This window comes from Echinops telfairi, unplaced genomic scaffold, assembly GCF_000313985.2.
Source record: "Echinops telfairi isolate 266 unplaced genomic scaffold, ASM31398v2 ScPeMD7_2010;HRSCAF=2546, whole genome shotgun sequence".
In the NCBI taxonomy this organism is placed as follows: domain Eukaryota; kingdom Metazoa; phylum Chordata; class Mammalia; order Afrosoricida; family Tenrecidae; genus Echinops; species Echinops telfairi.
In genome coordinates this window covers 2,231,118-2,245,759 of record NW_022105908.1, presented here as the reverse complement: position 1 = coordinate 2,245,759, position 14,642 = coordinate 2,231,118, and positions in this window count along the sequence as shown.

Sequence of the window (14,642 nt, the reverse complement as noted above, 5' to 3'; positions counted from 1 at the left end):
CTATTTAAAGGTTCTGAAAAGAGAGCAAAACTGTGTGGTACAAAAGGCCTGATTTGTACCAGATGGGGGACTGACTTTGCCAGCACGACAATGCACCTGCTCACAAGCCATCTCAGTGAGCCAGTTTTTGGCAAAAAACAGCATGCCTCTCTTGTCTCAAGCACCTTACTCACCGGACCTTGCTCTGTGCAACTTCTTTTTGTTTCCAAGAATGTAGAGGGATATGAACAGACAGGGATTTGGCTGTAGAAAAGGTGAAGAAAAAAAGGGAGATGCTGCCAGCCATTCAAAGTTTGAAAATTATAAAGAGCTGAGGTGAAGTTGATTTCTTCCCACCCCGATGTGACAATTGCACATTAACTGCACAGTGCAGGCAGCTCCTTCATGGGGGACTGAGCAGTTTCCTCTTTTGTGTGGAGCCCACTGGTGGGAGGCAGGGAGCACTCAGATAGCGGAGGCAGAAAACTGTCTCAGGAGACCTTGGGGATCAGCCAGCAGATACCCGTGCCAGTCCATTTTATAGAAATTTTGGTATCTTTAGCAGGGATTATGTCACACGAGTTTACCCCAAATCTACTAACAGTGAAATAAATTATGTTACGGGGGTTTTACTTCTCCAGTGGTGGCACCTTCCCCACTTTGAGTTCTTCGGGGGGAGGGGGAGCGCAGCTGCCGTGTTGGCAGCACCTCGCGATGGTTTAGTGAGAGTGCCTCCCTTGAACACAAAGTTGCTGTGTTCCTAAAGGTGCAGCCTTGTAGCTGTTAGTGCTTGGAAAGGCAATACGGCAGAATTATTCATCAAAGACCTATCGCTCTGATCTGAAGAATATCCTTCCTCCAGGGTTTAACAGACTGAGTCAGATGGGTCTGATATTAATCAAAATCGTCTCTTCTGAGGAAGGCAGATAAGCATTGACTTGCTATCCCCGGGGAGAACTGCAGGCAACTACAAAGCATGGCTTTCGTTTTTTCACTTCCGTGAAGGTTGCGTTTTGGGTTGGTGACGGCACACGTTCTACCTGTAGGTACGTCCAGCATTTGTATGTTTCATTTCTTGATTAAAGCTATGTTCTAACCACAGAAAGGCTCTTGAAGGGAGGCAGCCCTTTGTTCCCCTGGCTTGGTTTTAATAAACATATTCTGCACATGGAAAAAAAGTGTGTTTCTCCCCAAGAATGTTTCCACGAATGGAATTGCATATTAGACAAATGTCTTAAGTATAATGGAGAGTACTTTGAAGATGATAAGGTTGTTTTGTAAAAAAAATTTTTAAAAATTAAATACATAGCTTTGAGGGGGATTCCATTTTGGGGAAGGTACCCCCATAGTTATTGGTTCCCACTGCTTTAGGAGTCGCATACAATACTGTCAGATGAGGCAGGAATAAAACAAGTTCATGGTATCTTGACCTTAATATTCATATATGTCTGGGAGCTTTTCTCTGTGGGTAAGTGTTGACATCCAATATGACTGAGGATGGAGTCTTTGCTCAGAGCCTATAAACTTGCTTTAGCTCAGAGCCTACACACTGCAGAACTGGCATCTGAGCACTTCCTCTAAGTGATTCTACCATGCCAGACTGACTTCTAAGTTTCATGACAAACACGTTGTAGAGCCAGAGAAGCAAAGAACGAGTGTATCTACTGACCAATAAGAAGGTCAAAATGCATCTCTCTGCTCTAGTTTCCTTGCATCCCTGCAGCAATTGAATCAAAACTCAAAAAGAACTCACTGCCATCCAGTCAACTCTGCCTCATGGCGATGCTCTAAAGCTGGGCAGAACTAGCCCTGTGGGTTTCTGACACTCTAACTCTATGGGATTAGAAGGCCTATCACCCACAGAGCACTTGGTGGTTTCAAACTGCTGGCTTTGAGGTTGGTAGCCCCATGAGTGACCACTGTACCACCAGGGCTCCTACAGAAATTGAATAAAGATCAATAGAAACCATTCAATAAACAACATTATTAATAAAACTGCTAATAAAACACCTGTGTTTATTATATCCTTTACCATTTGAGGCCTCTCATTCCCATAGTTCAAGAATGCCATTATTACCTTGTCTTCTGATTCCTTGATCCCTAATTGAAAGCCATTCTGTAAACAAGAGAAATCACCTTTGTTGACCATCTTCCTCCTGGTATACCAGGCAGCAAATGGAGATAGCCAAATTATAATCTGTTCTTCCAAACATTCAGTGGGCCTTTCTGATAGAGGCTTGTTGTTAGCCTCTGTGAGTGAGGACCAGACTCCTAGAAACCACATGCATAATAGGGAAAAAAGTGTTGCTTGATCTTGCACCATCTCCATCATCAGCTGTGGACTGGACCATTTTGATCCGTAGAGTTCTCCTTGGCAATCTGCTTTCGTCTGGAATCTCTACTGGAAGCCTAATAAGCAATACAGTAACACCCAAGGCACCAGGAACAGATGAGTGGTGGCTGTACAGGAATGGCATGGGCAGGGAACTGAGATTGAGTCCAGTCTTTCTGCCTCTGAATCACCTTGCTACGGAGGTGATTCTGACTTGTGAGCACCCTGTAACGTGTTTCTGAGACGGAAAATCTTTATGGGGCAGACAGCTTCATCTTTCCCCCTGGAACAGCCGGTAGGTTTGAACCACATGTCTTGTGTTTAGCAATCCAAGGGTGAACTCAGCATCACCAGGGCCTCTTTACCCACGGAAGCAGGAATCCTGAGAACTTATAGACAGATAAGGTACTCTTCTTCTGCTCAGGAAGCCCGAGACGAATGAACAGAAACTCATCTGTTGAGTCCCTGTGATATGCCAGGCACATTATGAACTCCGTTCACCTATGATGTCCTTTAAATTCTTTTACCCACATTGCTGCTTCTGCGCAAATGAGTCCAGAAAAATGACATGACTTGGAATTTCACTCCATGAGTAGTAGCAGTGCATTCAAAGCCAAGTCTCTCCCTCAGACCACAGGCTTTCACATCAGCACGTCATCAGGCGCTTTTTGCTCATCTCAGGTTTTCTTACCACATCTTACAAAAAAAATTTTTTTTAATTAAACAGAAATGTATTCTCTCACAGGTTAGGAGGCTAGAAGTCCAAATTCAGAATGCCACCTCTGGGGGAAGGTGTTCTCTCTCTCTCTCTCTCTCTCTCCCTCTCTCTCTTTCTTTCTCAACCTCTTGGGAAGGGCTTTCTCTCCTTCATTCATGGAGATGGTATTCCATGTGTCTTGGCATCAACCTTTTCCTGGATCCAGGAGGTTTTCAGGGCTAGGACTCTGGGTCCAAAGAAAATGCTCTAATCTCAGTTCTTGTTTATTGGTGTGTTAATCTGGGTAAACTAGAGAAACAAATCCACCGAAACTTATATGTATTACAGAGAGTTTTATATTAAAGGTATGTGTACATTAAGAAAGCATCCCAACCCAGTACTGTCCAAGCCCATTAAGTGCAACCTTAGCCCATATGTCCAACACCCATCTACAAAGTCCTCCTCCATCTCACAAAACACACTGCAATGACGCAAACTGCAGGAGAAGAGTTGAATCAGTGAGCTTGTAAATATCTCAGCGCTGGCAGGGGTCTCCACGCGGCTGCTCCAGCACCCAGGGCTGCATCAGAGTAGGTCCATGTGGCTTCTCCTTGGGGATGTCTTGCAGGAAGTCAGTCTTGCAAGCTGAAGCAGGAAACTGCTAAGGCACCCTGGTCCGACCATCAGAAAGCAAGAGACCTGAGAACTAGAAAGGCGAGGTTCACCGAGCCATTTATCCCTCTGCCCTTCAATTAATTCCACGTGTGTTTACCGGCCAGTTTGGCGCAATAAACCTTAACTATCTCAATTGGTGATTAAATGTATAAAATATATTAAATGATTCATGTGTATTCTCAACACCACACCCAGCTTTGACCTTGAATTGTACTTATTGGTTCCAACTACTTTAGGAGTTGCGTAAAATACTTTCAGATGAGGAAAGAATAACTCAAGTTCATGTTATCTTAACCTTAATATTTCTTCACTATTTTCTTATGTTATATATCTCACTTCTCTCTATTTTTGTCTTTTGTAGAATAAAAAATGACTCAGGGACAACCCACACGGAAATGTCCTTTGCAGGATTGTGACCTGTGTAAGGATGTTGCATCTCAATTTATTGGCTGATCACATCAGATTACATAAATGGGAATGATTAAATTATTGCACAACTGCCAAATTACATCATTATATAACTTCCAAAAAACTGAGAATCATGGCCCAGCTAAGCTGACATCACCACATCTCGTTTGCATCTGCACTGACATAGACTAGAGGGTAATATAATGCAACAAAAATGTAATTTTGCAGAATTACCGTGTGTACCCACCTGCCTTCCATTTTTTCACACTCTAGTGACTTGCAGGTGGTGGTGGTGAAAGCTGTGCGCCTCGTCATTTCAACTCTATTGGAGTCGCCAGGATTCAGCAGCGCATCCAGGGGACAGAAGACTAGGAAGAAAGATCTGGTGATTTGTTTCTAACAATGTCGCTAACGAAAACCTTACGAATCACAACAGAGCATTGTCCAGCTGGCTTACTTTGGTCACTTCGTCAAGGGAGGTCAATAACTGGAGGAGGACACCTGGATTCATAAAGTACAGGATCAGGGAGGACAAAGAGGCCCTGGGGGATACGTAGGGAACAGTGGATACAGCAATGGACTCAAACATGCCAGTGATCATGATTATAACATAGCACCAGGCAGTGTTTCCTTCTGTTGTCCATGCAGTTGTGACTTGACAGAAGCTGTCTATCAGGTGTGTATCTCTGTGTGCATGTCTGTCCACCATGCGCATCACACAAGGGATCCAGGGACGCAGAGAAGGCATCAGGGGCTGGAGGAGGAGCACAAGCAAAAGGCCTTGGCCTGCCATCAGAAGCAGACAGCAATGAGCAAGTAATGTCTTCTACATGGACGAAGCCTTGACTCAGAAGCCTTGCCTCGGTGAATTTCTGGATGCCAGGAGAATTCTCTGGGCTTTTCTTCGTCCTTTTTCTAACCAGGGCTTGAAGAAGAGTAGCACAGAATTTGATCCGTTTGCTCATTATTCTATACATTTTGATTGAGCCCAGCATTAGACAGTAGAGATTCAGCAGTAAATAAGAAAGACGAGGCTCGTGCCCTATAGAGTTGACAGTTTTGTGACACAGAAAGGCAATTAGCTAGTGAGCAAATGAATAAACAAGATAATGGATTCATGATACTATAAAAACAATTACTAGGGTATCGAGTTGAGAGCAACTTGGAATGAGTAGGAAGACTACTCTGAGGAGGTGATATTTGAAATGATCTCAAGGCAAAACCAGCCAGTCATGCAAGCTGTTAGAGAAAGAGAATTCCCAGCAGATGGAAACCCAGTGCTTAAAGCCTTGAAAGGTCTTGGCGTGTGAAAGGGACCTGAAAGAAAGTTGTTGTGTCAGAGTCCGGTCAGTAGGCAGGTTCATGATGTAAAAGGAGAGGAAGGAAAACTTAGTAGGGGATATTAGGAACATGCTTGGATCCCTCAAAAGGTCCAAACTGCCATTTTGACATGTTGAAAATCCAAGATAGCAGAATTCTTTGGCGAAGGATTACAGAAAGGGAAACACTGCAGAGGTGTATAGACCCAGGTGGAGGATACATTGAGAAGTAACATCTTTACATTGTGATATTTTTCTTCAATAAATGTTTCCATGATTTTGTAGCAGAATCATAGATTTGCATACGTACATACATACATACACAGAGAGGGAGAGAGAGACTCAACCACATGGGAACCCTGCAAATGGATATTGGGACTGCACGATCATCTGTAACATTCTGAAACCTGGGTGTTCAGGATTTAGGCTCTGGTATTAACTAGAAATCTTTAAGGGAGTATCAAGTCTCATCTTCATCCAGTAGAAGGGCTGGTGGTTTTGAACTGCTCGCCCTGCGTCTATCAGTCAAATGAATAAGGAATAAGACACTTTTCCACCAGGGGTCCTTAATAAAATTAACAGAGGTGGAAAAAGTAAGTTTAGCTCAAATCAGGACATCTTTGAGAGGCTGGATCCAAGACCCTAACCTTGACCTTGTTAAGTTGGATGCAGGCTTCAAGGCAGCATCCATGTGAATGGATTGTTTTATGTGATGAGGCTTCCCCAGGAATGTGTTTGCTTTAGGGAAAAGAATTCTTTACAAGAGGAAAGGAAGATGGGAAAGTAGCAACATCAAAAAAATAACAACAACAATAGCTACCCAGATTTCATGCCTTCCTTAATTTGTTTCTATGAAGCATCAATTCCCCTTCTTTTTGTGGACAAAGACAACCAAGCCACTCACAGTCACCCAGAAGGATTGCTGTGCTCAGATCATTAAAAGGGTAAACTAAGAAATTAGTACAGAAAGAAACAGGTTTATAAAGTTGCACTAAGTGTGATAATGGCGTGGTGGAAAGTTACACGGAGGACAGCAGGGTACAAAAGGAAGGTTTGATTAACTCCATCAAAAACATCTCCCATGAGGAGAAACCAGGACATGTGATCAACGTGCTGATGGGTGAATGCACGAGTTCTAAGAGTGTATCAAATAATCACGTGAAGGCCTTGATGCTCCAGTGGCAGAATTTTGATCTGCCAAGAAGGTGATTCAGGTTCAAGTCCCAGGCGGTATACCCCAAAGACAACCACCACCTGTCTGTCAGTGGCACCTTGAGTACTGTTACGATATTAAGGAGTCTCCAGACTAAGGTGGAGTAGGAAGCAGGCCTCGTGGTCAACACCTACAACCCTGTCAATGAAGACCCCAGGCTCCCATCCATAACCCAGCAGAGGACGGTCGGTTGTTGAGACGGTGAGAGCTGTGCACCTCGTAACTTTGTTCCATTGCTGGGGGCGGTCCCCCGAGTCAGGAGTTCGCCTGACACCAGCAATGACGCTGATATTAAAGGGATGAAACAGAGTAGGTCACAGTGAACTTGAAGCACTGGGGTAAGGGGCCAGAAATGAGGCTACTATGTAGGTCAGGGCAAGAGCATGGTGAGCAGGCGTCAGTGTACTAGGTCTCGTGGGCCAGATCTGGCCCTCTGCCTATTTTTGCAGTCTTCCAAGTATGGATTATTTTTACATATCTTACTGTAAAATAGGAAAAAGTACTGTTAACCTTTCTGTGAGAACAGTTGCTCACTTTTTCTCTTGGCCCACAAAATAAAAAAGTAAGTTTCCTCTGGTGAGCAGCTTTGTGTGCTTCATTCAGGACATTGAATTCCAACCCATAAGTGGTAAATGCCATTAAGCAGAGGATAAACATGCTCTGTTTTCCATTAAAAAAGATTCTTTCTAGGGGGGCGGGGGACATACAGGTAAACACAAGTAGAAAGGCTGGCTACAACAACCAGTTAAAAAACCCATTCCATGGTCCAGAAAAGGGACAGCTATTATTCAAAGATGGGCAATTGTTTCCATTATGTTTTTGAAAATATGTTCACCATATTTCCTAATAAATAACAAACTAAAATCTTGGACCTGAAGAATAGCTTCCCAAAGTCAGGGTGAGCACATTCTTAATGATTTCCCTTAACGTTAATTACAGCCTGTCATTGCTGCTGCATGCTGAAGTGACCAGACATGGACATTTTAGAAAACACGAGTGGTGGGAAATTAAATTTATAGCTTGTAATTGCCTATGTAAATGCTTACATAGATATAATTAGGAACAACAACAATGGCAACAAAAAAATAAGAGAGGTATTTTAGGTATTTGAATGGGAATTTGAGTGGGAATTTGAATTTCATTTCAAGCAATAAGTAGATAGTCCCATCTCCACCAAGGGTAGTCTCTGTTGATTGATAGTTGCTATAAGTCATACATGGCTCATACAAACCTGACCACGGAGTATTCTAAGAGCCCTCCCACCCAGCGGGCTCCTCTTCCAACATTCTATCAGACATATTCCGCTGGGATCCAGAGAGCACATCATTGGCAAGTTTTCAGGTGTGGATCGCAGGTCCCTTATTCCTAGTGTGTCTTCAGTGGGAATCTCCACTAACGCTTGTTCAACATGTGACTGCTGAAACACTAGTGGCAAACATAAGCCACCATATCAAGATCAACTGACAGGTGTGTGGTGGAGATTCCCTTTACCACACCAAACACGTCCCTGCTGAGTTTGTCCTAACTCATAGCCATCCTGCAAGAGAGGATGCCCAGGCTTGTCGTCTTTATGAGAGTAGACCATCACATTGTTCGGAACTAGCAACCTTTCAGTTTAGCAGCTAAGCCAGTTTAACCTCGGTGCTACCAGGGTATTTAAAGCTCATCCATCACAGGACCTAGAAAAGAAGGACTCGTGGTTCCAGTGCATGGATTTGATCAGATCCCTGTTTTCCTAGTCCATTTAGACTCAGGATGAGAGAATGATTTATTAAAAAATCAATGATAGAGCTGCCGAAACTGGTGTCTCACCACAAGGAAAGCAGCTGTTTTCCTTCAAGTTTTCCACAAGAACAAGAAAAGTACATGGTCTAAATCCTTTTGTAATGGCAAAACCGATCCTTATTCTCTTCCTGTCTTTTCATCCTGTGCGAGGGGAGGATTCCAGTACGGCAGAATGCAAACTTACTGGTAATTCTTTTGCCCTGAATTTTTCTGATTAGCACAAGGTAATTTAATTTCCAAAAGCAAAACACACACACACACACACACAAATCAATGCTATTGAAGATGCCCTACCTACACACACAGATCACGAGTGTGAAGACCATGTTAACCTTGAGTGTAAATAGCACCAACTGGTTCAAACTTTGCTTCGTGGAGCTTCTAGAATGTCAGCACACTCATAACTGGCGAGAGCATGTCCCATAGCTTCTCCGGGCTGTGCTGGAGTATCAGCAGCGGCTGGGGAGTGTCTGCCCCTTAAGGAAGGTTGAGACCTTCTGGTGCAGGACCTCATTTGCTGAGACCCTTGTTCTGCTCCGTGGTGGCCATCAGCAGTGCTGGCACCTGCTTGGTGGCTTCCTGGGCATTCTTTGTAGTGACCATCCTTCTGTGTACCACTGGTCTCCTGTCATTCTCGTCATGGCTTTCTGCGACGTGAAGGGGAGGGGGGGGGGTTTCCCACTGAGCTCTGTCTCCGTATATTCGACTGTGACCGGAAAAAGTAAATGTGGGGGGAATACAAGGGGAACCGTCAGATTAGATTTTGTTGTGATGCATTGTATGGCCTTGGCTCTCCCGTGGCTTGGAATACGTACGTGCAATCCTCAAGTGCGTTTCCAGGACAGTTTCGAGAGGGGATGGATGTTGTCTGCTTGTGTCGAATTGGCCTCCAACCCATGACAACGATGAGAGAAAGTTTTTGTGTCAATTAGGCTGCGCCAGGATTCTCGGTAGTTTGGCAATTGATGTCTCCCACATGACATGATCTAACATACGGTAATCAATTCCGTGATGCAGCTTTCTGCGTGCAGCTAAGCAGCTGTGAGAAGACTAAGGGTGAAGTGGAACCCTACACAGGCCATGGGCCTAATGCTACTTCCTCTGGGCTGGGACCTAGTTCATAAACGAGCAGATGCTGTGGAGAACTTCTTTTGATTTTTGCTGGTCTGATTCCTGCATCAGGCCCATCAACCTCGGTTCTTAGGATTGGAGTCCTTAGCCTGCTATATTGTCTACTGTACCTGGGGGCCTCAGAAGGTGCCAGCTGCTCTGGCATCAGATCCTGAGACCACCCTCCTCTGCGTCACCACCCACCAACTCTGGCAGCAACACAAACCAAGAAAAGCCTCCAGTCTTACCTCTGACCCGCAGACTTTCACTAGAATATATGTAAGCCACTTTACACACACACACACACACACACACACACACACACACACACACACCGTTTGCCTGCATCTGCCTCATATTCTTGTGATTAGGTGTCATTGAATCCCTTCTGATCTGTAGCAACACTATTCGCCACAGAACAAACACTGCCAGGTCCTGGCCCTCCTCACAATTGTGCCTGTCGCTGCAGCCACGGTGTCACTCCATCTCCCAGCACGATGTACTTCTCTCCCAGGGAGTCATCTCTCATGACAATATGTCTAAAGTATACACGCCAAAGTCTCGCCAGCCTTGCCTGTCAGGAGCACTTTGGCCATACTTCTTCCAGACAGGTCAGTTTGTCCTTTTAACAGTCCATGGCACATTGAACATTTAAAACACTGATTCTTCTTCAGTCTCGCTATTCAATATCCAACATTCACATAGATATGAGGCAATTGAAAATATGGGTCAGTTTGGGTCAGGCATACCTGAGTCCACAAAGTAACATTCTTGCTTTTCAATATTCTAAAGAAGTCTTCTGCAGCAGATTTACCTAATGTCACGTGTCTTTTGATCTCTTGACTGCTGCTTCCATGAACATCGATTGTGGATCCAAGCAGGACAAAATCCTTGACAACTTCAAAATTTTCTCCGTTCATCATGACACTACCTATTGGCCCAATTGTGAGGATTGTTTTGTAATACTTGTGTAAGCTGAAGCAATATTGATGTCTGTCGTGTTAGCTATTGTTGCTGCTGATAATCACTATCAGCCTTCTTCAATTAGGGCATGAACAGATTGTTTTCTCACAGACCCACGGCCCCCACATCATCTTGTCCATTCTTGAAGAAGTTGCCCATTTGAAGCTGCTGCTTTCTTTGGGGCAGCGTCCCAGTAAACTTTCTATAAAGCAGCAAGGGTTGCACCATTCTTCCTTCTGCCCATCACCCCAAATTTGAAGTGTGCTCTCGTTTCAGTTTTAGCAGAATCCATGCTACTGTGATGGTGTCCCTGCTCACGCTGACGTCTTACACGTCTTAGTGCCTCAAATTTGATCCTGTTCAGACTTGCTGTAACAAGTTAGTACACATTTATTTTGGTGCAAAATAGTTTGAGATACATAGCGTATTTTTTCATAAGGTGCATTTCCATGAACTTTTGGAAGACCCCTGTATATAAAAACCCACCCAGACTCCACATATGATATGATATGATATAGTATGTTTTGGTGTGTTGAGGTAGTATGATATGATATTGTTGTTGTTAGTAGCCATCAAGTTGGTTCCAACTTACAGACACTCTATATACAAGTGAGAAAAACACTGCCTAGTCCTATACTATCTACACAATTGCTGTTCCTTCTGTAGCCATATAATGTATTGCAATGCAGTGTATTCTGCCATGGAAGCAGCAGTCAAGGAGTAAATGACTCATTGTCTTGGGTTAAAAACAAGGATGTCAGTTTGAGGACTAAGTTACACTTAATCCAAGTCCTGGTATTTTCAGTCATATAATGTGCATGTGAAAGTTGCAACTGAATAGGGAAGATCAAAGAAAAGTTGATGCATTTGAACTCTGATGTTGGCAAAGAATATTGAAAGTACCACGGACTTCCAAAATAGCTTACAGATCTGTCTTGGAAGAAGTACAGCCAGGATGCTCCTCAGAGGCAAGGATGGCGACTTTAAGTACTTTGGACATGTCAGGAGAAGAAGTATGTCATGTTTGGTAAAGTGGAAGGACAGGGAAAGAGAGAAAGGCCCTTGGTGAGATGGGTTGGCACAGTGGCTAAAATAATATGTTCAGGCATAGGAACAGTTGTGAGGGTGGAACAGGACTGGGCAGGGTTTTGTTCTACGGTGCATAGAGACATCATGGGCTGAACTGACCCAATAACACCTAAAAACAGCATATATGCACAGCAGAACCAAATCCAACGTTCTTCAATATTAACTACTCAATCATCTTCATGGAGATGTGCCAGAATTGACTTCATGGCAAGATTCAATAGTCGTCCATATATAATAGTATATATAATTATACATAATATTATATATTTAAGACTATTAACATATGTGTGTGTGTGTACAAGAGGGTACCCCCCAAAAAAGGAAATAAGCTCCACTGGGGGGAGTTTTTGTAGTATGCATTTTTCCTGCTAGGAACGCCTCAAGCAACTTGCTCTGAGCTAGTGCACCCAGTGGTGTTGCCTGGGAAGGTTCTCTCTGGTCACAGTGAATTTTTTCATGACAGGAGTTTCACTCGAACCTCCTTTTTCGTGATGGCTGATTTCAGAGAACAGCATGCAGTTGTGAAATTTTGTTTCCTGCTTGGAGAAAATGCTGTTGTGATGTTGAACACAGCTTACAAGGAGAGCACTATGGGAAAAACTCAAGTGTATGAGTGGTTTTCTCATTTAAAAAAAGTGAAATATTGTTTGTTGTCAAACCTTGTCTGGGTGTCCATCAACTTCCTGAATGGTCAAAAATGTCAACGAATTTGTCACTTATGCTTGAAGACCGACAATGGACTGTTGAAGAGAGGGGGAAGTTATCTGGACTACCTTGGCACTCAGTCCAGTGAATTTTAACCAAAGATTTGGGAATGAGAAAGGTCGCTGCGATGTTTGTGCCTCGGGTTCTGACTGACCAGAAAAACAAGTGTAGAGTGGAAATGTGCCATGCTTTGAAAGAACAGCTCCGAAGCGACCCACGCCTTTTCCCCAAGGTCATTACTGGTGACAAGACACGGAGCTATTCTTGTGACCCTGAAAGCAGATATCAATCAACCAGTGGAAGAAGCCATAGTCACCACACCCCAAAACACCTGTAAAGTGAAATCAAAGATCAAGATGATATTCATTTGGGGGTTTTCTTTTCTTTTTTCTTTTTTTTATGTGAGTGAGATAGTGCATTTGGAGTTTGTTCCACCAGGTCAGACTGTTAATCAAATTTTATATTTAGAGGTTCTGAAAAGATTGCACAACAGTGTGTGACAGAAAAGGCCTGATTTGTGGCTGACGGCGGACTGGTTTTGCCACCACAGCAATGCACCTGTTCACGTAGCCATCTCGGTGTGCCAGCTGCTGGCAAAGCTCAGCAGGCCTCTCTTGCCCCGTGCACCTTACACACTTGATCTCACTGCGCGTGGCCTCTTTTTGTTTCCACGAAGGAAGAAGGACACAAAAGGACGGCAATTTGGCTACAGGAAAGGGGAAGAAAATAAGCGAGGGAGGTACTGTCAGCCATCCAAACAGAAGAGCTTGAAATATGTTTCCAAGAATGGAATTACATATTTGACAAATGTATCGTGTAATGGATAGTACTTTGAAGGTGATAAGGTTGCTTTGTAAATAAATTTAGATACATTGCTTTGAAAAAAAATCCATTTTTGGAGGGTGTATCCCCTTGGGTGTGTGGAGAGAGAGAGAGAGAGAGAGAGAGAGAGAGAGAGAGAGAGAGAGAGAGTGTGTGTGTGTGAGAGAGAGAGAGAGAGAGAGAGAGAGAGAAAGGGGAGGGAGGGAGAAAGAGGTGTGACAAAAGTATGCGAGAAGGTGTACGACCAAATATGATAAAGCAAACATACTCAGTGGAAGGCAACATAGATAACCGGAGTTTACTAAAAATAAGACCACTTATGCCCGGCATAAAACTTCACCAAAGGAGTAAAAAAAGAACACATAGATGAGAAAAAAATCTTCAGCAATGACACAAAAGGTAAAAAGATTAATCCCTAAAATATAGAATTCTGCAACATCTCCTTAAGAAAGCAACAACCAATCCAATTAAAAAGTGGGCAAAGGACATGAATAGAGAATTTACCAGCGATGACATTGGAATGGTTTTGAAAGACATGAGGGCAAGCACAGGACCACTAGCCAACCCTGGGATGCAAATCAAAACAAGATCTCACCTTACACATAATGATAGCCCGATTCACAGCAAGTTACAAGGCAAGAGAGTATTGAGTTCCAGTTTTGGAACAGTCAAATAAATTATTGAATGTAAAGAAACTGAAGAGGAACGTCCATAAAGGAGACAGGATGGAACTGATCCAGAAGAGGAATTGATAGATCCTCCCTGGCTTCTACAAAAGGTTAAACATTCCACTACTGGCCTAAAACCTCATAGTTTGAACCTACCCAGAGAGACCTTGGGAAACAGACCAGCAATGCGCTTCCAAGAGCTCCATTATTTTTATTTTTTTATAAATACTCATTTTATTAGGGGCTCATACAACTCATCACAATCCGTACATACGTCATCTATGTCCAGCACTTTAGTACATATGTTGACTTCATCATTCTTATGACACCCGCTTTCCACTTGAGCCCCTGGTGTCTGCTCATTTCCCTCCCTCCCTCCCTGCTCCCCCTCCCCCCAAACCCCCGATAATTTATAATTTATTATTATTTTATCATATCTTACCCCATCCCACATCTCCCTCATCCACTTCTCCACTGTCCGTCCCCCAGGGAGGAGGCCATATGTAGACCTTGTCCTCTGTTCCCCCTTTCTCCCTCTCCTTCCCTCCACCCTCCCGCCATCGCTACTCTCTCCACTGGTCCTGGGGGGTTCATCTGTCCTGGGTTCACTGTATTTTCAGTTCCTATCTGTGCCAGTGCACCTCCTCCGGTCCAGCCGGATATGTAAGGTAGAATTGGGATCATGGTAGTGGGGGGTAGGAAGCATTAAAGAGCTAGAGGAAAATTGCATATTTCATCATTGCTACACTGAACTCCGATTTGCTCCTCACCTCCCCGCAGCCCTTCGGCAAGTGGATGTCCAATTTCCCCCGGATGGGCCCTGGGTCCCCACTCTGCACTCCCCCTCATTCACAATGTTATGATTTTTTTTTTTTTT